At 33.4% G+C, this 26586-nt stretch overlaps 1 long non-coding RNA gene across 1 annotated transcript in view; it reads left to right on the top strand.

Annotated features, from left to right (window-relative positions):
- Positions 1 to 7236, top strand: part of LOC129011777 (uncharacterized) — a 31369-nt gene extending 24133 nt beyond the window's left edge. The window contains exon 3 of the long non-coding RNA XR_008493433.2: positions 7045 to 7236. This is a non-coding gene — a long non-coding RNA (uncharacterized LOC129011777). The remainder of the gene's footprint in view (positions 1 to 7044) is intronic.
- Positions 7237 to 26586: the final 19350 nt, after the last annotated feature.

Below are 26586 nucleotides of genomic sequence, written 5' to 3'. Positions count from 1 at the left end.
TTGAGCCAGGTGAACAGTGGGTCCATTAAAGGGGCAGCTCAGTTCAGCAAGTCAGAGCCTGAACAGGATGAAAGGGGCAACCCACAAAGATGAGGAGTTACAGATCCCAGTTATTGGAGTTACAGATCCCAGTTCGTTGGAGAGACCATCTTCCTGGAGGGATGACCCAGTTTGGGAGTCACAGCCAGAGCTGGGATAAAAGATAATCCACACTCTTTTGGATATAATATGTATTATAATTTCTTTTTTCTCTCAACTAGTTTAAAAGTTTTACACTGTTTTCATTTTATTAGTCACTAATAGAAACATATACAATAGTTTTCTGCATTCCATCAAGCTTAATATTAACAGATATGTTTACCCATCTCCTGAACATTACAAATATCTTAGAATATTAGCCTCTCTTAGGATTAGTGCTATTCAAATGCATGTGATTACTTTGCTGTGTAATTCCAAGACTCCATGATATTGATAATACTCTATAAAGTTAAATTTTCTCAGATTTATCCACATATTTACCACTTTCTTTGATCTTTAGACTAAAGCAATTTTAAATACCAGGCTTACTTTTCTTTATTCTAAACTGGAAATGCATTTTTTTGTAGATTTTCAGTAATCTCTTGTTATATCATTAACTCTTTGATCCGTTTTAACATGCTGTTTTCATCCATCCTTTTTTTGTTGTTATCTTTGAGAAAATTGATCATAGTGACTAAGCTGCAATACTAAATTAGAGGAGTTTTAAATCTTAATATAACTTTGGCATAGTAAAATAATTTAAAGAATAAAATGAGTTCATATTGTATGCTTGCATCTTAGCCTTTGACATTACTCCTATTTTAATGATGAAACTTTACCTTGAAATGTCGCTAGTTTTTATTTCTTTGTGTGTGCTTGTTTTATTGATCTTCCAAGTAAACATCATTAAACATACTATTTCAAACATTAAAATGTCTGCTGAAAGGCATCTGACAATTTAAAAGTCAGTGAAAAATTACTGAACTAAAACTTAAGAGATGATATAAACATGTAGAACTGAGCCTAGAATTAGGGTAGGGACCGCTTTTCTTATCCTCTGAAAAGGGCACTAAGAACCAGAGATGCTTAGCACCACTAACAACTTAGCGGTGCTAGAGCTTTTTTTTTTTTTTTTTTTTTAAAAAAAAAAAAAAAAAGGGAATCCCAAGTCTTGTCAGTTTGAAGCCAGCTAGTAAATTTTCCATTTATTTTAAGTTAGGACTCAAAAGACTTCCCCATAAATAAGGGTAATAGGTAGGTAGTGCTCTTACTAGAGCCTATATAATAGCAAGGCTTAAAATCATCTCATTTTGTGAAATTAAATTAAGGCAAGCCTTGATTTCTGGTTATACTGGGCACATGACACAAAGGAACATAATCTCTTTCTGGAGGAGTAAGCATCATGAGAGTTCTCAAACTATTCCAGCAGTAACAACTGGATTACTATTATGCACATGTTATTTTGCTTGATGATTTCCTCTTGGTCTCTGAGGCTCTAAGTTTTCTTTATCCTTTTTTTTCTTTCTGCTCCTCAGATCAGATGCTGATTATTTCATCATCTCAAACATGCTTTTGGGTTTTTCTACAGATTTAAAACACTTTTCAGTTGTACTTCAATTGGGTTCTGTGTGTATACACACATGAGAACACACACACACATATATTTATTGATATTCTCTCTTTAGTGGAAATCATTGCTATACTTTAATTCAACTGGCTTAATTTAGATATGCCTTCCTTTAGTTATTTGAGCATGTTTTAAAAGTTTATTTTAATTTTTACTTAATATGAATTTATTAATTCTGTTAATTCCTAATTCATTAATTCCATCTTTCAATAATTGACATTAAAGTTTTAAACAGGAAGTTGTATGTCAGGAATGAAGAAATTACACTGGAATAAATCATTTTCTAAATTATTCACTTTGTTTAAACAAAGCTATTTATTTTTTGGGCATATATGTCCTATATGGACTGAAGATACAAACTGACAAATGGAGTCAATCTTAGAGCTCAACTATTATTGGTATCCAGCAAAAGATTACCCACGTATTGACTAAAAGAAAAATTACAAGAAAATTTAAGGTCGTTTAAGTCCTAGTTAATAAATTCTGAAAAATATGATGAGGCTTCTCTAAACCCGTGATTCATAACTAGATGGAAGGTTGTTGACCTTCCCACTAAAAGGAAAACAGATATTGGCTATCTTGATTTACTGATCATAAAGAAGCAAAACATGCATGTATGACTATAAAACATGAAGACAACAGGGACATCAAAATTAAAGAGTATTTATGTTTGTATACAGCGAGACAAAGAATGGCTATTTAACATATCACTTCTAAATATATGTGTATCCAGATCTATTTGGTATCTTAGAAAATAGTATTACAATAACTGGTATAAGACATGATGAATACTTTTCCCCATAGACTTCAATGATTAGCTTTAGTCCTTTAGTTTTAGGTTTTAGAGATAGTGCTTAAATTTGAGTAGAAATTAAATGGATCAGTCTAAACCTTAGTGGGTTCAGTTGCCTTATTTTTGCCTATATCACAATAATTTGTAAAATTCAAGTCATGTTGACCTGGAAATCTGTTTAGGGTTTGAGTCAGACACATGGTTACAGGTATATTAAAGACAATGTTCAATTTAGCTATGAATACTGATTATCAGTATTCCAAGGAAAAATATGTAAGAGAAACACTTGGTTTATAAATTATAATTGTTCCAAATATCATATCCTACAATTCATTGAATGTGTTATCAAAAAAATGAAATAATATATTTTGTTGAAATATTCAGTGACAATATCTGTGGTGTGGGACATAGTAACAACTGAGGGTTATTAGAGATACCAGCTGAGTATTTTATTGAGGGGGATGTTGTGTACTATAGTATGGCTTAAGGATACTACTGCAGTGTTCCTAGAAATTAAATTATACATTTACAAAATTAAATTTTAAAAAGCTATTTACCAGTCCGTGTTGTCCAGAAAAACTATATATTATCAACAGACTGACAGATAAATTGATTAATTGGTAAATAATAGATATAGGTATATAGATACAGAATAGAGAATATAGGAAGAGATGGCTATAAGCATTTGGATTATGCAATTCTGGAGGCTGAGAAGCCCCAATATATGCAGTTGGCAGGCTGGAGACCCATCAGGGCAGATGATACAGCTTCAGTCCAAGTCCAAAACCTGAGGACCAGGAGAGCCAATGATATAAGTATGAGACAGAGTTCAAGTAAGAGAGGAAGAATTCTTTCCAACTCAGCTTTTTATTATATTCAGGCTTTCAATGGGTTAGATAAGGCCCATCCATATTGGAGAGGGCAATCTGCTATACTCAGTCTATTCATTCAATATTAATCTCATCCAGAAACACCCTCATAAAAATAGCCAGAAATGATGTTTAACTAAATATATAGGTACCCTGTGGCCCAATCAAGTTGATATAATAATGTAACCATCACAGTTGACTTTTTATATTTGGAAAAATTTATTTTTTTAAGTTTAAAAGTAAAAAGAAAAATTGGATCATTTTTTCTCCCTCAGAAGATGTTCATTGATCATTTACCGTATTTTTCCTCTTCAGATTCTTAGCTAGTGCAAGACAATTGTTTTTTTCAATATACTTTTTGCTTATAATATCGAAAGATGGCCTCATCAAGTGAATCTCGCCACTGATGTCTGATCACTGGAGTGTAAGAATCTAGTTGTTTCTCTTGGGTCATCAATTTCTTCTGCTTTTGTCCCAAAGCCCTTCCAGAATCTTCAAGGATTTGGAGACTTGAGAATAGGACTGTTTCTTATGGTAAATCTTACCTTTCTGGTTTGAGTCTATTTTTTTTAAAGTAAAGAGATAGCTGCATCATTTGTTTAGGGATCTATTTCAAATCTCTATTAAGGCATTAGAGTTTGCTCTTGAACTCTCCTGTGAATTCATCCTTTACTACTTTAAAAACTGAATTACAGCTTTGTTTTCATAGGAAAGAATTGGGGATGGCCTCCAAAAGATGTTGTCTCTTAAATTCATGACCTCTGCAGTGACTATCAGGATTTTTTCATTCTGATTTTTCCATTAATTTTTTTTAATCTGAGGGCCCTACTAACCTATAAACAAATGGATAAATATTTTAGAGCCTTAGATCATATGTTAATGGAACTATTTTAAATAATCTCTAAATGTCTGTGTATCTTGTCTAACCATTAAAAAGTCTCTAACAGTATGTCATCACTTTGAAAAAGACAAGTGCTTAATATGAACCGTAACACACTTGAAATATTATTTCAATGGCTTGCAGGGAAGAGAAATAGTTATATAAGATGGGTAGAGCATAGGTTAAGAAAGGATCATAGGAGACTATCCATGAGTGAGTAAATGTAGAATTAGTTAAACTCATGAAAACTTGGCAACAGTTGGTATGATATATTACTTTTATACCTTGGGTTTTACTGGGGTCCAAAACAAGTGGTGCATATTTTCCTCTAGTAACATCCAAAAATCTACTATTCTTGGCAGATAAAAAATATGGTGAGGAGGTTTTTCACAAGGCCATATTCCTACAGATATTATAAGACAGGTCTGAATTCAATACTCATAAGTTCTAATAGATGACCCAAGGCACAATTTATCTTAAAAGGTGGCCAATCTGATGAGAACTTTTGATGCTACCGTCCTATGTATATTCTCTTAGCTATTAATATTTGCTTAAAGACACCCAAAAATGGATAAGGACAATCAGAGAATGAAAGAATAGTGTTGTTAGTAATTAGGTAGATTTGCATCAAGGATAAAAGCTTCCAAATCAGAGGAGTTAATGAAAGAAACACTAAAAAGTATTTTCATCCTGGCTGGGCACAGTGGCTAACACCCGTAATCCCAGCACTTTGGGAGGCTGAGGTGGGTGGATCACAAGGTCACGAGTTCAAGATCAGCCTGGCCAGCATGATGAAACCCCATCTCTACTAAAAATACAAAAATTAGCTGGCTGTGGTGGCAGGCGCCTGTAATCCGAGCTACTCAGGAAGCTGGGGTGGGAGAATCACTTGAAACCAGAAGGAGGAGTTTTCAATGAGCTGTGATTGTGCCACTGCACTTCAATCTGGGCAACAAGAGTGAAACTCCATCTCAAAAAGAAAAAAAATTCAACCTTATAAATCAAAATAAAGTCAAAATTCAGAGCATGGCAAGATGAAATCAGAGCACAAATCATTGAATGATTTATCTCATTGTGATAGTGACAGGAAACCAACAAATTCCTAGGCAGACAGGGATGGGTCCCCACTGAAATCTGCTGTTTAAGCCAATGACAGTTTGAAGCCTGAAAACTGAGCTGCCAGTTCCATATAGAGTCCACAACCGGAGTGAGAACTTCTATCTACATCTTACCCACTCTCTCTCAATTGGTTCTTTCTGAATGATGCCTTTTAACCAATCAAATGGTGCTTTTTCCAAGACCACTCATGGACCAAAAAGCATGCCCTTTCCCATTCTAAGCCCATAAAAACCCCAGACTCAGCCTCACAGATGGCATCCGCTTTCAGGTCCCCTGTCCTTGCTGAGAGCTTTCTTTCTGTCATTCAGTAAAATTCTACTCTGCCTTTCTCACTCTCTGGTGTCCACCTACCTTATTTCTCTTGGTCATGGGACAATAACCCAGAACTTTCCAGACTGCTGGGGTGAAAGACCTGTAACACTCCCCTCCTGCTCACCAAGCTGCAAGCAGTGGAAGTAAAAGAGTTGTAATCCTCCCTCCCACTTGGTAAACAATGGGACTGGAGAAGCCGCTGGGCACCACTCCCTTCCGGTCACCAAACTACAGTAGCAAAAGAGTCACAATAATTGTTTCAGTTGAAGGACTCCTAAGAAGAAGGCCAAAGGAATCTCAGAGGAGCATTCTGAGTTTTAAGTAAAGCTTCTTGATCCCCAGAGAAATGGGCTTTCAATTGGACATACAGTTGCTATTCAACTTACAATTAGGGAGAAACCCATAATTAAGTAAAAAATATTGCAAGTCAAAAATGCCTCTATAAACCCATCATAAATTTTTTAAAAAATGTTAAGTCAAACCACTGTTAAGTTGAAGACAATCTGTACCTGAGTCCACTGGGTTGGCTGACAGCGTACTTACCAAAATGACAACGGTTGATTAAATAAAGCTGTTTATGAAGCCTTTTGCAGGAAGACAAAACACTATCTTGACAGAGATTTAGTAATGTCTCAAGTAAGTCATGGATGGATATTCATAGGCTTGGAGGAGGGTCTGTGTTCAAGAGATTTAATTTGAGTCTTTTGGTATGGATATCTAAATTAAATTGGGAAAATTTGATATTGTGGCATAATGTTAGAACTTATGGTCTCAGAAAGCCAAGGGTCTTTAAATATGCCTTGATAACTTAAACACTGTTGATAAATGAGCTGAATGCCTGAATGAGAAAGTTATTTTTTCTGAGAATGGAGGTATTTACTCAGATGAGCAAACTATTTGATCCAATCAATTAGATTGAAAGACATTTCTGTAAAAGCATAAAGAATACTTACTGTTTATAAACGTATCTTCCTGGGCAAGAATGTCCTGGAACAAAGAGTTATACTCATGGAAGTAGCCTTAATTCCCACTGGGTTATAGGAAATAAATTTAAGATGAATTAAAAGTTTTACTACTAAAATACACTATAATTTCTTCCATAAACAGAGCAAAAAATTTTTAAGCTTGAAAAACATTACATACGGTTATGTATTAGAATGAACTTAATGGTGGTATCTTAAAATGTCCAGTGAGTATTGTGGTAAGGTAATTCCTGGTGAAATCGACTTAATCACTAAACTTTGTTGTTGTTGTTGTTTCCTTCTTTGAAAAAAAAAATCTGTTCAATGCATTTTGGTGTTTATTACCTAGAGTAAAATGTCATTCTATAATACTAACCATGAGCGCTGAACACAAACAGCTGGAAACATATATTTTGGGCAGTTCAGTTAATATATATATATTTCTGTCATTTTCAACCTTTTAGGAAAGAAGTTTTCATTTGCATCAATATGCTAGTCCATGGAGTACGCAGATTGTTCTACAAACCATATGGTGACTAAGCCTCATTATTGAATGCAGTTGACATGGAAACAACTAGTCAACATCAAATAAATAGATTATTTTGTGCAAATAGCTGCCTCTTTGTGACAATAATAAATACTTTATTTGTATCAGGAAAATGTCTAACAATAATTCAATGACAATTTACAATACCTTTATGGCCTTCAATTGCTTGTACATTCTCTCACTCTCTCTGTATGTGTATACACACAGACACACATATGTGTACATATACATATATATATTTTAAGAAAAATTCTTGAAATATTAAAGCAATAATCAAGGTCTGGGATACCCTAGCAATGCATAAAGTTATGTCTCAAGGTTTCAATATCATCTCCCTATATTCTATAGCCATAAAATAATACCTTTGACATATTTTAGATAATTGTATTGAGAAGAAAATCAAGGTTTGTAATATCACAGTGCTGAAAAGTGAAAACTAGAAGCTGAGAAAGGTAGATTTTGTTTCCTTTTCCTTTATTGTTATATAATGCATGTGGGTTTGTGTTAGCTACAGCTCTTTTTTTTTCAACATGATTAAAAATCTTTATTATTCAAAATATCATGTTGTACAAAATAAATACATTCAATTTTATGTCTATTGAGAAATAAAAAAATGGAAAATGATAAATAAATGCAAACCTTTAAACCACGACTCAACATGAAAATATCTCTGATGTGCTTGTAGTCATATAAAGTTATAGAAAAATAATGCATGGATGGGCATTTTAATAAGATGATTTGGTGTTGATGAGAAGAAAATGAAACAGCTACAGCTCTTTGATAGCATTAATAAAGTTTATCTTTCATTTACATCTTGAATAATTGTGAGATGCAAAACAAATGACATTTGCACATATTTTATGTCATTAGGGGAAAATGTAAAAAGTAGTTTGAAACTTTTTCTTAAATACCAAAATGTAAATTTTGACAAGTAAGCAGTGGAAGATGGTTGCTAAAAGTAACATGAACTATGGAATCAAATAGAGTTGTAGCTACAACGATAAGATTTTAATGCTAAGCTCTCTGAACTGGTTTTTGTATTAACAAATATTTATTGAGAACCTATTAGGGAATGATGATAGATCAGTGAATGAAAGTTAAAACTTACAGTCTTCATGAATCTTTTATTGTAGTGAAAGGACAGTAACAGTAAACAAATTAAGCACACATACAAATACACATAGCTCTAGCTATAGATATTTATCAATTTGGAATGTGTTGTGAGATTTTGAAAAAAGTAATAAAAGGCATATGTAATATTCATGGAGTAAAAAGTTGGGTTTGCTCTTTTAATTAAACTGGTCATGGAATATTATGGTGGAATATTAACATAGAACTAAATATCAGGAGGACGTGTAGGTGCAAACCAGGCAAATATCCTAGAGAAGTACAATCCGGGCAGAGGGAACATATGTGAAGGCCCTGAGTTTGCAAACATGACTATTATCTCAAGGAACTTCAAGAAGGCCAGTGTCAATGAAGTGGAGTGATCCAGGGAGATTATTATATGAATTGAAGAGAAATAGGAAAGGAGAAGGTAGACTTCAGATAATGCCGTGCTTTTTAAGCCAAGGTAGTTACTTACACATTTATCCTGAATAATGTGAGAAACTATTGAGATATTTTGAGTAGAGGCATAAAATGACCTGTCCTTTGTTTTAACAGAATATTCTAGATACTGTATTGGTGATAAACTAGAAGGGAAAGAGTGAAAGCAATAATAAAGAAAAATATTTTAACTATCTAGATCAGAGATAAGAATGTAGTATGCCTAAATTGCTGAAGCAATAATTTTCACGAAAAACGAAACAGATACCCTGTAAAGTATGGAATGAAGCATGATACAGAAGGGGCAGGGTGTGGGGTGGAAACTAAGGAAAATGATTCTGGTAAGTGCTGACATTGACCCAATCAAAAGGAGTAGGCACTGCAGCACAAACCACATTTCAGAGTTGTTTTATGGCCCTGTCTGTAAGTATGAATTTGATTTGAGCCAACTGAAAAGTAGATGAGATCTAACCTGCTCTCACCCTCCAATATTCGTTTCTTTAGTCAACAGGGGGCAACATTCAAAAAAGTTAGGGTGTGGGTGTTGACTCCATAAAGGAAATCTGGGAGGGGTACCAAAATACCATCTACCATAAAAAGGTTGGGAATTGGTTTGATTTAAAATTATATGTTGAAATTAGATTTGTGATGGATTAAATGTTAGCACAAGATTAATAAAGGAATTAATAATTATTTTAAAAAAAATTAATCTGGAATGGAGTTGCCATTTACTGAAATATGAAAGATTGCAGGAATAGTATATTTGAAGGTAGAGCTATTAAGAGTTCAGGCTTTTACATTATAATTTCAAAATACCTATTAGATATCCAAGTGGTAACTGAGTATATAGGTCTAGAGTACGGAGAAATCGTCCTGGAATTGTACATTTGGAATGGTCTTAATTTAGAGCATTTAGATAGTTTAAAGCTATCAGACTGTTTTTGAGACAACCAAAAAGAAGTGAGCATTGAAAAAATGGCCAAGGTCTAGGCCCTGGAAGTTTACATTATGAAAAAGGTTGGGAGCTGAAGATGAAGCAGCAAAGAAGACTCATCTGGACACAATGACTATAAACAAGTCTTGAGAAGTTTATGTCAAACTGGAGGAGTTTTCATATAAGGGAAAAAGTAAAATGAGCAATTATTTGCAGGTGAAAATAGGGTTACAGAGCTTTATTTTTAAGATAGAATGATGGTCTGATATTTGCCTAATAGTGGTTAAAAATTCAGTAGAAAGTGCAGAGAACACAGAATGATTCTGCAGAGAGTGAGGAGGATTGTGGGAGCAGTGTCAGAGGAGGATTGTGGGAGCAGTGTCAGAGGAGGATTGTGGGAGCAGTGTCAGAGTAGGTGAGAGGGAATGGGATCTGCTAGTGTTGATCTTTGCTAAACAACATGGAAATATATCTAATGTACCAGGAGAGAAACAGAAGTAGACAGGTGGTTCATTGGGGCAATAGAAGCTAGAGCAGTTGTTTGTTTTCTGCGTTTGCTGAGAAATCTTTGATTTTTGTTGGGATCATTGTTTGGCTATTCATTACACATTAGAAAATAATCTATTTTTGAGAGGTATCTTCTTAACGAAATACTGCTTATTCTATTGATGAAGAGCAGCCATAAAGATCAATTTTTTTTGGAACCACAGCCAACTCTGAGAGAATTTGACTATTGGTATTATTAGGCAAGTTAGGAAAAATAGAAGAGGGCAGATAAGGGAGTTTATTTTTCCTGGGCAGCATTGTTATGCTGATTACTGTTTTATTCAGTTTATATTTTTATATGAATAAGCTATGTATTCATAAACTTGTATCTTTTTACCTCTGTGATATAGACAACTGATTTGTCTCTATATAATAATTTTCTCAAAAATATAAAGCTAATTAATTATAAAACTTAGTTTCTAACACAAATTAGCACGATATTGGTATGCTGTCAAAATGCTATTATTTAACTTGTTCCTCTGACTCTTGAATTTCCAGTAAGCCTGTCATAATTAAATATTTGAACGTTCATAATTTTTTGAAGCAATATTTTATATGCTATGTACTTTCTAAAACATCACATCAAGAGGCATACACTACATGATTGTCTTTCTCTTTGTTTCCTGATATGTTAAGATATTACAAATTTATTTTGGATGTTTTCTGTCTACAGCTAGGTTTGGCCATTTATTTAAAAGCCCTGGTTCCTTTTAATGGGGAATGTTATCTAGCTAACCCGAATTCATGCTACAAGTGCCTGTTCTGTTGCCATTTGATTATGGTACAATGCTTCCAAAGGTAGAGGCAACAGTTCCATCATGTACACTTTTGTGTAGTGAAATTTTAACTCCTCCCATCAAGAAGTCAGGTCTATTTCTTCAGCCACTGTGTATGTGAAGGCCGTTGTATAATGTGGTGGAAATGATGCTGTGACTTCCAGACCTAGGCCTTAGGAGACCTTGCAGCTCCCATTGTTTGCACTCTGGGAGGCCAGTCACCACATAAAACCTGAGCTATCTTTTTGAAGAGATAAGACCTGCAGGTTAAGACTCTATATGGAGAGGGAGACCATATGAAGGATAAGGATCCAAATATTTAAAATGGTCAAGAAAAGAAAAATGCTTAGCCATTCCCAGCAGCCCCCCAGTCACATGAGCCATTCCAGCTGAGGTGCCAGAGTGAAACTTTCTTAGGGCCTCTGGCTTCTACCAGGCCTCTCAGACAATGCTATGGGAGCAGATCTGAGCTGTCCCTAATGATCTGGTCCTGACTTTCTGACCTTCAGAATTGTGAACAATTTAATGCTGTTGTTTAAAGCCACTAAAAATTTGTTTTGTTTTTTTTTAGTACAACAATAAACAGCTGACATAATTGTCAAAGTTTTATGTTGACAGGTGTAAGAAATATTATTTTAAAAGAAAATATATTATGAGTTCATAGTATTTCCTTTCAAACTTAGAATTGTATAGTCTTTAAAATTAACTACTTTGATTTTAAGTTTTATCTCTTTTTCTTTTACTGAAGGTCTTTATTCTTGTAATATTTATATAGAATAAAATTGTATGTTTCTTTCTTCTATCTGTGTGTATATTCATGTGTGTATGTTTGCATTACCTTCTGAGTAAATATCTTAATATATAAAGTCATTGACACCATCTTATTACCTAATTATCCTTCTAATGAGAGTAAATGGAACTAATAGAATAATAGCATAATTATTTTGCAAAGTACTAACAAAGCTGCTGTATGTTGAGCGAAAGATAGGTAGATGTCTCAAAATAGACTAAATAGCAAATGCAAATTCTCTATTTATCTTTATTTAGAACTTACGTTTTTTCTATTATTATGCACCCTTTATTTCTCCTTCTTTCCAAACTTCCTTTATTCTTTCTTCCTCCATTTGTCTTTGTTCCTTACTCTTTTACTTAAATATGCAAATGTATATACATGTATATACAGCTATGCTTATGAATCTCATTATTTTAACATCCAGAGCAAGTAAAAGAAAATTAAGTTCAATCTCACCATTAAAACCATTTTACCCTTTGTTAGAAAGTCACCCTTTTTTCACACAGAAATTGACTATAAGTTGCTTTAAAAATTCCTTTCTGTTCTGATCTAGCCACATTTACTAAAAGCTCTCCAGAAATCAACTTATTGGAAATTAATTCATCCAAGGATCATTTTACCAAGTTGCCAGCACAACTTATCTAACACATTTACTGACTTCAAAATTTAACTGAAATATTTAATTTCTTTGTAAGTAATATTACAAATTACTTCTTATTGACTCATATAGGAAAACATATGTTATCATCAAGATCACCAAATAATAATTTCAAAACAAAATTTTGTAGCTTTAAAAGTTTGAAAAAATATTATAAATTATATATACAAAATATTTAAGAGTAAAAATAAAATATATAAAATCATGTGATTCTAATTGTGGTACCTCATATGCTATTAAATTTTTAATAGCTTGATTCAATATTAATTTCATTATCTTTTGAATTTAATATTTTCTTCTAAATTAATTATAATTTGTTGAATAAGTCAAATTATTATGAGTCACCAAGATTAATATTTTATTTTCAAATTAATATTTTATAATGAATTCATATATTACAAATTTTATCTTATATAATAAAATAATTAAAATTATAATAAAATTAATGTTTTAGTATAATTATAATTCATTAATTATAATAAATTCAATTTAATTCCATAAATTAATTTAATTATATTTAATTAAACATAGCTGACTTCTATTTTAATAATAGCTTCATATATTTATTCTAACATTGTATTAAATAACATTTTAGAAGTCTTTAAAAAAATTTCTGACAAATTTTATTAAATTTTCTTATGTAATTTTTAAATTTTCTTAAGGTAATCTTGTATTTCATTGTTGTAATATCTTCTAATGTACCTACTTTCAATCAACTGCTTCAAATGCATTCATCCTTTGATGTTATAATTACTACACAATTTCTGTGCCCCAATTATTTCTTAGGAGAAACCAATATATCAGTATTTTTCAAAAATATTGTGTTAATTATGTAAATATCATATTCTGTTAATAATTTTATTCTTTCAAACCACAAACACTCTCCTAAATAACTAATAACCTAATAACCACAGAAGAAATCACAAGGGAAAATAGAATATACTTTGAGATGAATGAAAACAAAAACAAAACTTACCAAAGCCTATGGGATGCAACTAAACGGCAGCTGAAAGATAAAGACATAATTGTAAATGACTATATTTTAAGAAAATTATCTAAAGTCTCACTTTAAAAACTAAAAAAAGAGAACATTAAATTCTAAACCAGCAGCTAAAATAAAATGATAATGATTAGAACATAAATGAAGAACAGAAAAAATATATATGTACATAATTTAAAACCAACAGCAGCTTCTTTGAACAGATTGGCAAATAACAAAAGTTAATAGACTGATCAAGCTAAAAATAAAGAAAGCTCAAATTGCTAAAATCAGTAAAAAACAATAAAATAAAATAATTATAAGAAAATAGTATGAACAATTGTATGGTAACATATCTAGAAAAAATGACAAATTCCTAGAAATACAAACTATAAAACATGAATCAAGAATCATAGAAAATATGAATGTACTTACAAGTAAGTACAAATGAATTAATAATTTTAAAATCATTCACAAAATAATTTTTTTAAAAAAGGCAAGAGCCAAATGGCTTCACTGGTTAATTCTGCAAATATTTAAAGACAATTAACATCTATATTTCTCCACTTTCTCCAAAATTTGAAGAGGTGGAAACATTCTCAATTCGCCCTATGAGGCCAGTATTACCTTTATACCAAAACTAGACAAAGGCATCACAAGAAAAGAAAGCTACAGACCAATATTACTTATGAATATAGATGTTAAGTGTTCTCAACAAAACACTATAAAACCACTTTCAGCAAGATATTAAAAAGAATTATGCAATCTGCCAAAGTGTGATTTACTCCAGCCTTGCCAGGTTAGTTCAACTTAAGAAAATATATCTATATAATATATTATATTCTAAAGGCAAAAAATGATCATCTCAATAGACACACACAATAATAACATTTAATAAATTCAAATACTCTTTTATGAGAATCACTCAACAAACTATTAGCAGAAGGAAACTTCTATTGCACATGGCCAATAATCACATAAAAATATGCTCAATATCATTCGCCAGTATAAAAATGCAAATATAAACCATGATGAGAGGAACTACTTCCCATGTACTATGATGGCTATAATCAAAACGATGGATAATAACAAATGTTGGCAAGGTTAAGGAGATATTGAAACCCTCATATATTGTTGGAAGGATTGTAAAATGGTGCACCCACTTCAGAAAACAGTTTGGCAATCCCTAAATTTTATGCATAGAGTTACCATATATTGAAGCAATTTATACATATGTATGCACTACACACATAACCAAGAGAAATCAAAATACGTATCCACCCAAAAACTTGTTCACAGATGTTCATAGCAGCATTATTCATAATATCACAAATTTGAAAACAAACAAAATGTTCATCAACTGAAAAATGAAGAAACAATTTGTTATAGTCATACAATGGAATAGTGCCCAGCTATAAAAAATAAATAACATAGCAATACATGCTATAATATAAATGAATTTGATAACATTAAAAGTAATGTTAGTAATAGTAAAAGAAGCCAGAAACAAAAGGTCATATAGTGTATAATCTCACTTTTATAAATCTAAGATATCAGGACAATTTAAATTTGTGTTGTCAAACATATTAGCCTCTTTTAATTTCTTTCTCACTTTTCAAAATATTGCTAACTATATAAGAGGTGGATGAGTGCAGGGGCTGTTACACATGGACAATACCTGATTTCTTTTTGTAAGTACTAAGAAGGGTTTCCCACCACTAGAAATGGAAACAAGTGCTGTCTAAAGCTGATGTATATTATTCAAAGGTTTACGTGGAACAATTGAATAAGCTATTCTGTGAAGATATATACATCCTGAAAATACATTCACTGGACAAAATGCAATCAATCTGATAAATTCAGTAAAATATATCAGTGTTTTTGAAGAAAGCATCTAAAAGCGTGGGTGGTCTTTATTGCAAGAACTGTTTTTAATAGCATTCCCTGCATAGCAGTTTGATGGACAGGGAACAAGGGAACATGAGATCACTGACCTAAATGTTTGAATAACGTTTTTGGCAAATGAATGGTTTCTTAGCATGGCCTTTCAGATCTCTAGATCTTATTCATCATGAATAACTGAAACTTTTTACCTGTTGAAAGGCAACTTCCCACAATAGCCATGGTATGAAAACAACTTAAATGGTCATTGACAGATAAATACATTAAAAAGTGTGATATACATAGAATAGAATATTATTGATCCTTAAAAAAAAGGAAATCCTGCCATATATGATAACATAAATGAACCTGAGGGATATTATGCTAAGTGAAATAAGCCAGTCACAAAATGACAGGTACTGTATGCTATAATTTTCTTATAACTGAAGCAAGAGGATAATTTTTAGTCCCCATTAGCTACCTAATTTTGTGTGCATAATTGGCTTTGCAAATACAAGACTAATGACAGATTTTAAAAAGTAAAATGCCTTGATTTTAACTAATAAAATGTGAAATAATCATATAATGTTATTGTAATAGTTTTAAAAGTCATTTCTTTGACATTTTCACTTTTTCTGTCTGATTTTTTATGTAATGATGTTAAATTTTATGTAATCTTAATAGCTACCAATTGTGAGATTGCATATCCTCATTTTATATTAAATTTTGTGACTTACTAATGAAAATGAGTGTTTTAATGAATTGAACCTTTGCAATACTGGCAATAAAACATGGGCTCTATAAGGTCATATAAATTAAATCGAGCTATAAAAATTTTAAAGGCAACATTTCACATCAATATTTTTTATTGAATCATTGACATACATGCACACAGCTGTAGTTCATTCATTTTGATATTTTCTACTAAAAATTGAAGACAATATTTAATTTTAATAGTATCATGTATTATGATGCTATTGCCTGCTCATATAGAAAATAACCTTCAAAGTCTTGATTCTGAGTTCAAAGACTTAAAAATAAGAAATCTAGTGGTATTAAGTAAATTTAAAATGATCAAAATTTAAGTTGTAGTGGTGGTCTGATTTTTTTCAGTTGAACAGAAGTGAATCTTTCCTTACATCCAGAAGTAGATCCACCTACATAATTTGTGGTGCCAAAAGCAAATTTAAAATGTGGAGACCCTATTTTTTAAAAAATGTGTTTTTCTTTTTCTGCAGTCTCTTTCCTAACCTGTCATGGTGTTAGTATTTGCTATTTAATGGCAAATTTCTTGGGGCATAGGACCACCTTTGGGATGAGTGCAAATCCTCACACGTGCCCAAGGTCCAGCCCCATGACTTGGTGCATTGGATGGGTGTGCATGAGTATATGAAGTACTCATGGTGTACATGAGTGCATCAGTGTATGAGTATATAGCATCACCATCACCTTCTTTGACTGGAGGCAACTACACTAAAAAAATAGATGATAGATAGATAGATAGATAGATAGAAGGTAGATAGTAGATAGATGAAAGACAGACACATGATAGTTTAACACTAAAATTAATATTGCTAGTAATGCATCTTTCTGCTTTACTTTCACAATTCTTTCTTTGAATAACAGCCAGAATTTGTCTGTAGAGTTAGATGTTTTTGTTAAATGACCTTGAGACACTTTTCTCTGGTAACCCTTGCTTGCAATGTGGAAGTGCAAAGTCAGAGATAGCCTCAAGGAAGTAAATAATCCCCAAAGCAAAGCACTTAACTCATCTTTGGTGCATTAGGAAAACTTTTTTTAAGAGGTTATTTTTAAGGCAAGTTCTAAAAGATGCTAATCCCATTGCCAGGTGAAGGAGTCACAAAGATGGATTAGATAGAAGGGAGAAAAGAAGTAAACACACAGAGTTTGAAAATCACAGGGGGAATGCATAAAAACAGAAAGGGATTAATATTTTCCCAGCAAAAATCAGGGAAAAAGAATGACAATAAATAAAGTCACCACAGGCCTTCATATTCTGTTTAATAATTTCAACTTTATACTGTAGGTAAATAATTCTCAATTGGAAGCAATTTTGCCCACCAGGGAACCTTTGGTAATGCCTGGAGACAATTTGATTGTCACAACTTGAGGTGGGAGCTGCTCATGGAGATAGCAATAGAACCAAAGATGCCACTAAACAGCGTTACCATGCTGAGCAAAATAGCCCCAGAACAAATATTATCTGACCCCAAATGTCCGGAGTGCCAAGGTGCAGAAGGTCTGCTGTAATTGAATGGATACATAACTAAAAGTTTTAAAACATGGAGTAAACTAATCAGCTATGCCCTTTGGCTAGCCTATGATGATATTTATATGGCTACATGAGATATAATTTATGAACATTTAATATCATATTTTTAAAATTGTACTAAATTTTATAGATAACATATACTTTATTTATTTATTTATTTATTTATTTATTATTATTATTATTATACTTTAGGTTTCATGGTACATGTGCGCAATGTGCAGGTAAGTTACATATGTATTCATGTGCCATGCTGGTGCGCTGCACCCACTAACTCGTCATCTAGCATTAGGTATATCTCCCAATGCTATCCCTCCCCCCTCCCCCCACCCCACAACAGTCCCCGAAGTGTGATGTTCCCCTTCCTGTGTCCATGTGTTCTCATTGGTCAATTCCCACCTATGAGTGAGAATATGCGGTGTTTGGTTTTTTGTTCTTGCGATAGTTTACTGAGAATGATGATTTCCAATTTCATCCATGTCCCTACAAAGGACATGAACTCATCATTTTTTATGGCTGCGTAGTATTCCATGGTGTATATGTGCCACATTTTCTTAATCCAGTCTATCATTGTTGGACATTTGGGTTGGTTCCAAGTCTTTGCTATTGTGAATAATGCCGCAATAAACATACATGTGCATGTGTCTTTATAGCAGCACGATTTATAATCCTTTGGGTATATACCCAGTAATGGGATGGCTGGGTCGAATGGAATTTCTAGTTCTAGATCCCTGAGGAATCGCCACACTGACTTCCACAAGGGTTGAACTAGTTTACAGTCCCACCAACAGTGTAAAAGTGTTCCTACCTGACTTCAAACTATACTACAAGGCTACAGTAACCAAAACAGCATGGTACTGGTACCAAAACAGAGATATAGATCAATGGAACAGAACAGAGCCGTCAGAAATAATGCCACATATCTACAACTATCTGATCTTTGACAAACCTGACAAAAACAAGAAATGGGGAAAGGATTCCCTATTTAATAAACGGTGCTGGGAAAACTGGCTAGCCATATGTAGAAAGCTGAAACTGGATCCCTTCCTTACACCTTATACAAAAATCAATTCAAGATGGATTAAAGACTTAAATGTTAGACCTAAAACCATAAAAACCCTAGAAGAAAACCTAGGCATTACCATTCAGGGCATAGGCATGGGCAAGGACTTCATGTCTAAAACACCAAAAGCAATGGCAACAAAAGCCAAAATTGACAAATGGGATCTAATCAAACTAAAGAGCTTCTGCACAGCAAAGGAAACTACCATCAGAGTGAACAGGCAACCTACAAAATGGGAGAAAATTTTCGCAACCTACTCATCTGACAAAGGGTTAATATCCAGAATCTACAATGAACTCCAACAAATTTACAAGAAAAAAACAAACAACCCCATCAAAAAGTGGGCGAAGGACATGAATAGACACTTCTCAAAAGAAGACATTTATGCAGCCAAAAACATATGGAAAAATGCTCACCATCACTGGCCATCAGAGAAATGCAAATCAAAACCACAATGAGATACTATCTCATACCAGTTAGAATGGCAATCATTAAAAAGTCAGGAAACAACAGGTGCTGGAGAGGATGTGGAGAGATAACATATACTTTCAATCCTTATTTGACTTCAGAGGAAGCTGAAGTATTCCCATTAGTGAATTAGGTAGTCTATAATCTTGCAAAATTGAAACTGCAGCTCATAACTCAACAAGTGGTTAAGGAATAATTTTTATCCCCTTGTTACCATCTGCTTTGCTGTTTAATTGCACTGTTCCACAGAATATTGCATTTTAATTATAAAAGGTTGAGAGAACATTAATTTGGTACTGGCTCAAGGAAAATATCTCAATTAGATTTTCCATGATTTTCAGTTTGACCTCATGTATTTTCTGTTTTTACTACTGACTGTAGACAACATTTGAGAGATGAATTGTAACTGGTTAAATATTAAAGTGATCTAGCTTTAAATATAATTATCCCAAACATGAAATGCTAATACATTTGGAGTCTAGATGGACTGTATTATTTTCTAAAGCTAAAACTGTAATGTTAAAAGTAATACATTGATATTGGAAAGGAAAATGTCAATTGAATTCATTAAACAGTTCTACAAGTTTATAGAAACACAAAACCAGTGATTTTGCAGAATTTAATCAAGCAAACTACCACTACAAAAAGGTACAAGTATTCAAATTTAAATTCTTCATCATGAATGCAATCAAATCTAGAAGATATACTCAAAATAAAGCTAAACTATAAATTCCAACATGTAATTTAAAGCTTCAAAACCACAGAGTTCTTACCAAGGTACTCCTCTTTTTCCAAGCTACTTGCAAATATATGATATTAATATATCAAATGTTATTTTTGATTGGCAATCAAACCTAGCTTTACATTCTTCACAGTGTGATAAAACCTGAAAAACAGAAAGTATTAGCTATTTGAACCATTGTTCATCATTAAAAATTTGTACAATCAGATTTTTAGAGCCCATGAAAATTCTTTATTAATTTGATTGAAATTGGATTATATCAATGGAATAATTGTAAAAAGCTAATATTTTTGCAAAATTAAATATTCCTAATCATGTGTAAATAAAATATTTCTAATAATTTAAGTCTCCTTTAACCTCTTTCATAAAAATTGTATAAATTTCCAGTTATGGTTCTTTTCATCTTCTGTAAAATGTATTCTTAAGTATATTGCTCAATAAGTAGAGAAAAATTTTAAGATATGTTTATTTTACTTGTTAATAGTACATTATTATTATTTTGGCTTTTATATCTTTCTTGTTATTTTAAATAAATTCTTTGTGGATTCTTCAGTGTACTCTATCACCAAAGGCATAATCTACAGGCAATTCTGGTTTTATATTCTGTTTCAGAAAATTTATACTTTTACTTTATTTTTAATGTTATAGCGTTTTGTTTGATTATAGTTGACATAGGGAGTTGATCATCTCACTTTATTACCCAAGCTGGAGTTGCAGTGGTGCGACCTTGGCTCACTGCAACCTCTGCCTCACAGGTTCAAGTGATTTTTTTGCCTCAGCCTCCCAAGTAGCTGGGATTACAGGCGCCCACTACCATGCCTGGTTAGTTTTTTTGTATTTTTACTAGACACAGGGTTTTGCCATTTGGGCCAGGCTGGTCTAGAACTCCTGACCTCAAGTGACCTGTCTGCCTCTGCCTCCCAAAGTGCTGGGATTACAGGCATGAGGCATCACACCCAGCCAATTTTCTCTCATTTTAAAAGGAATATTTGATTTAGTTTGGACATTTCTAATAACCCGCCATCCTTTCACTAATGCTGATTTCTATGTTCAGTCTGCTGCTAAACAATATAGTTATTGACTTTTCAATTTAAATATGTGTTTTTGAGTTCTAGAATTTTTATATGATCCTATTTTTATTCAAATTATCAGTAAAAATTCTCCATATTTTCATTTACTTTCTACATGTTTTTAAAAATATTTTCCCGATGACAATAATCACAAATAATTTGGTGTTCTTATTTGCTAATTTCAATATTTGAGCTCCTTTTGTGTCTGCCTTTACTGTCTTGTTTGTCCTCTTATACAGCCCTTTCTATTTTCATAACACATTTTTAATTCAATAATTGCTTTGTGTTTACCAAAATCTAGAGATTTGTGACAATAACTCCTGCCAGTGAAAGTTTACTTCTTAAGCAGATGGAGTGCAGGCAATCACAGACACCTAAGTTCAACTTGGATTGCAGTTTTGGAAAGAACAAGTCCACCTCTACTTTGCCCTTGTTTCTCATGAATGGACTTCCATGTACTTTTCACTGTGACTTTCGCATGTCTCAATGTTGAAAGAGTGAAAACACTTACGCTGCTTTTTAGAAGTTTTGGCTTAGCCTGACATTGGTTGAAAACATAGCAAATATCTTTAATTTGTACCCTTGAGATTCCTCAAATCTCCAGTTTCATATTTCCATCCCTAACTTTCAGCTACTAAAATTTAGCTGATTTCTCTGTCTCCCAGGAGTGGTACCCAACCAGACACCAAGCCTGCTAAAACAGGAAAACTCCTCAAAAGGGTGGAAAAATAAGAATTTTCAGTACTAATTTGGCACTCTCTCGAGGACTTTAATCCTTCACATGTAATCTTCTAGACTTTCTCTTGCATAGGCATTTGTCTTCTAAGCACAAGACCAAAATCCTAATGGGGTTTTCTGAGGTTTTCACTTTTGTTCTTAAGCCTCTTGTCCAACATAGCTATGGGATTCAGCATGTGTCTTGAAGGATGATTCAAACATATGCCGATGCCAGTGATGTCTAATTTTGCCATTGCATTCTATGGTACTGCCAAAAGTTGTGCTTATTGCTCCATCCGCAAGCAATTGCCCTCAGTCTCTGCCCAGCCTAAATTCCCAGGTTCCAGCTCTCAGCCAGCATTAGTAGATATCAACGATGAGAGCTTCAAATTCTCAGACCACCTATGCAAGATTAGTCTATTTCCAGAATTCTATTTTGTTTGTGGAATGTTTTACCTGTCGTTGAACTACTGTATTACCATCTTAATAAGAGTATTTTCGTAAAAAGAAAAAGCATGAATGATTACTGAATTTCATGAAATAATTTATCATTGACTATTGAAACTATCTTACAGTTTTTCTTCTTTAAATTACTAATGCAGTAAATGCCATTTAAAGACTTTTATTATTTAACCCTTCTTGCATTTCTAGAAGAAACTCAAATACAATGCCATGCCTTGTCTATCTGCCACCATAGTGCTCTAGTCTCAAAAAAAGACACTTTGACCCTTTTTGTTGCCCGCAATCCCAGACCAGGTCCCATACCTATTGACTTCTTTCTTTCTAGTGGGGTGGTAATCGTAGCAGGTGGGGAAATAGTTTTCTCTTACCTCCTGGAAGATGGATAGCACAGATTGTTTCACTGAGCAAAAATATCTTGTTTAATTATTAGTTATTCATCATCCCTAAAGCAGAAAATTTCCTCTACACTCAAATTAGACAAGGGTTTGAAAAGTGAAGAAATTTGGGTTTACATTCATTCTTAAGTAGTCTAACCAATAATTTATCATTGATTAAATGACTAATATATGTGTTTGTGTTTACATATAAATAAACATAATAAAATATTTATTTTTGTTTAAACTATTTTATGGTGAAAAAATTACATTTTTATTGATTAATTTGCCATTCTGGATAATTTAGAAAACTATAAAATAAAGAGTATAATTTATGGACACAATCTTTACTTAATAATTGGGGATAATAATTGGGGATACACAGTTTTCTATTGCTATGTAATAAATCAGCAAATTTACATAAATAATTAAATAACAAACCTAGAGGCTCAAAGAAATTACTTCCAAGCTTATTAGGATTGTTGGAAGAATTCAGTTACCTGTGGTTCCAGGACTGAAGTTCCTGGGTTTTTTTTTTTGAAATGGAGTCTCGCTCTGTCACAGCCCAGGCTGTGTAGTGCAATGGTGTGATCTCGACTCACTGCAACCTCCGCCTCAGAGATGCAAGTATTCTCGTGCCTCAGCCTCCCAAGTAGCTGGGACTACAGGCACTCGCTATCACGCCTGGCTAATTTTTCTATTTTTGTAGAGACAGTGTTTCACCATATTCACCAAGCTGGTCTTGAACTCCTGAACTCAGGTGATCTGTCTGCCTCGGCCTCCCAAGGTGCTGGGATTACAGACTTGAGCCACTGTGCCTGGCCAGGCTCTTTCATCTTTAAAACAGCAAGAGCACATCACATCCTTCTCATGTTTTAGATCTGTCTTTTCATTCTGTCATATTTTTCCTGCCTCCAGACAAAGAAAGTTTTGCAAGAGTTTATGTGATTATATTCGGCCTACCTCTTTAATACAGAATGATACCCTAACCTTAATTGCCACTAATCAGTAAACTTAATTATACCTGCAAAGTCCATTTTGCTTGTAACATAACATGTTTATAGGCATGACATCAGATGGTAAAGGCCATGGGGCCAAAACTCTGCCTCAGGGGAGATGCTTTAAAGTTAAATAATATGATTATTATTGAGACTTTATATGAACTACACGTCTGAGTGAACTTTTCTCCTTGATATTAATATTATATTTAATTAATTACAGTTTTAGTTGTTTGCCTTAGGAAAAGTTTTAAATGATTCAAAAAAATAAAAAGTGAAAAATATTTTCTATATATGGCAAGACATAGCAGGTTAATACATTCCAAGTACTAGAGTAGTACAGGTAGTTGGTGGAAATTGTCCAGATTTCAGCACCATTTTTTCAGGGAGGTTATGATAATATTTGTGGATATAAAGTAGCTGAGCCTACTGATAGGGTATAATACAAGTAGGTAGGTATGTAATGGGTTAATGTAGAAACATTTTGAGAATGTAGCACAGGGTTTTGTCTTCAGTCTTGTTTTAATAGTATAAGCTAAATGCAACTACCCAATGGGTTCTTCTTGCCCACTGCACAGACAAAATCAATTAAGTGAGACCATGGCATTGCAGTAAATAGAGTTTAATCAACATGAGACAGGCCACGCCACATAGGAGACGAAGTGATTTCTCAAATCAATCTCCCAAAAAACTCAGAGGCTAGAGTTTTTCAAGGATAGTTTCGGAGACAAGGGAATGGATGCTACTGTTTTGTTGGGGACGCAATCATAGGGATATAGAAAATGGTCCTTGTGTAGTGAGTATGCTTCTGGGTGAGGGTCACAGGACCAGTTGAGACAACAGTGGTGGGTTTGAGTGCGGCCATTAGGTGGTCAGAAATGGAAAAGCCTGAAAGGACATCTCAAAAGGGCATTCCTAGGTTCTACGATAGTGAATTGGGGAAATTACAACTATTGTGACTTCCTGAGTAATGGTTGGTAAGATTTAACTAACCGTACATCTTAGCAGAATTCAGGCCCCTGTCATCTGGTTTTGTTTTAGGGAAGGGCTATTATCATTTAAAATGCAAACTAAATTCCTCCCAAAGTTAGTTCAGCCTATGCCCAGAAATGAACAAGGGGAGTTTGGGGGTGAGAAGCAAGATGGAGTTGGTTAGAACAGATCTCTTTCACTGTCATAATTTTCTCACTGTTATAATTTTTGCAAAGGCAGTTTCATAAGGCATGTATAAAGATATTTGCATCAAATTTTGGGAATGTTATATAGGAAGAAGAATAGTGATCACTCCATGTGACAAAAACCAAAAGACAATTTACATGTGGAATGATGAACTCATTAATACATTTAATATCAATAAATATTCTTGCGGTTTGTTCCAAAATATTTACTGCTTATTGTATCTGAGTGGAAAAAATCTGAACAAGTGAACATATAAAACTGATATACAAGTGGTAGCTGACAATCAGTCAATACTAATGAATAATGTAATATATTTCCAGGAAATTTAATGCAAAATGACGATTTATAGAAATATTGCATCTAAAGAGAAACAGGATTTTCCCTTTTGCTCTGATTCTATTTAGAATTCATCTGGGTGTTTAAATTTTAAAATATAAGCAAAAATGCAATATTTACACCTTCAAAGAAAAGCAAACTCAGGTCATTATTGTGGTCTTTAACTAATTTAGGCATTTTTCTTATAAATAATTGATTAAACTTTGCCTGGTAATGATGATGACAATGAAAACAATAAAGTTGGCAGTGCAGACTATCACCTTTGTTTTACAACAGATAGTGATGTAGAAAAAGGAAGGCACACAGAAATAATTTATTAAGTTCTTACTAAAACAGGAGTTTCTTAGTAATCAAAAAAAGCAGCTACTGAGTAGTAAGGCAGCCTTATTCATGTAGGCCTTGAACAGGTTGAGAAACCCATCATTATTCTGCATAATAATAGCACCTATTGATTCCAGAGGAAGGAAGACATTCAAATTAATAACTACAAGACTATTGAGATATTATTTGAACCTTCAGGATTTATTTAGTCTTAACCAACACAGAAATTATATTATTTGTGAGATGTGCTTATATGTTTTGTTGCCAAGAAATAACACAGATTACTAATAAAATAAGCATGCTGACAGTATGCATTGGTGGTATCAACACACAGGATCCTTTACTGAGAGAATCTATGTCCATCTTGGGCTTTAGTGCTTTTTTGCCTGATCCTTTCTCCTGTGCCATCACCTGCTGCTCTGAAAGATGTCCTGATCAACTGAAAATTACTCTGAATTCAATGATCATTGAATTCAGCAGCTGGTTTTTTGAAAAGATCAACAAAATTGATAGACCGCTAGCAAGACCAATAAAGAAGAAAAGACAGAAGAATCAAATAGACGCAATAAAAAATGATAAAGGGGATATCACCACCGATCCCATAGAAATACAAACTACCATCAGAGAATACTACAAACACCTCTATGCAAATAAACTAGAAAATCTAGAAGAAATCGATAAATTCCTCAACACACCCTCCCAAGACTAAACTAGGAAGAAGTTGAATCTCTGAATAGACCAATAACAGGCTCTGAAATTCAGGCAATAATTAGTAGCTTACCAACCAAAAAAAATCCAGGCCCAGACGGATTCACAGCCAAATTCTACCAGAGGTACAAGGAGGAGCTGGTACCATGCCTTCTGAAACTATTCCAGTCAATAGAAAAAGAGGGAATCCTCCCTAACTCATTTTATGAGGCCAGCATCATCCTGATACCAAAGCCTGGCAGAGACACAACAAAAATAGAGAATTTTAGACCAACATCCCTGATGAACATCGACACAAAAATCCTCAATAAAATTCTGGCAAACCAAATCCAGCAGCACATCAAAAAGTTTATCCATCACGATCAAGTGGGCTTCATCCCTGGGATGCAAGGCTGGTTCAACATATGCAAATCAATAAACGTAATCCAGCATATAAACAGAACCAAAGACAAAAACCACATGATTATCTCAGTAGATGCAGAAAAGGCCTTTGACAAACCATGTCAACATCTTGATAATATTGAGTCTGCTGAGCATGGTGGCTCATGCCTGTAATGCCAGAACTTTGGGAGGCCGAGGTGGGTAGATCACCTGAGGTTGGATTACCGTAGATCAG

This window comes from Pongo pygmaeus, chromosome 14 (assembly GCF_028885625.2).
Source record: "Pongo pygmaeus isolate AG05252 chromosome 14, NHGRI_mPonPyg2-v2.0_pri, whole genome shotgun sequence".
NCBI lineage: Eukaryota > Metazoa > Chordata > Mammalia > Primates > Hominidae > Pongo > Pongo pygmaeus.
Note: the sequence above shows the minus strand (reverse complement) of the source record. Positions and strands in the feature narration are given on the sequence as shown.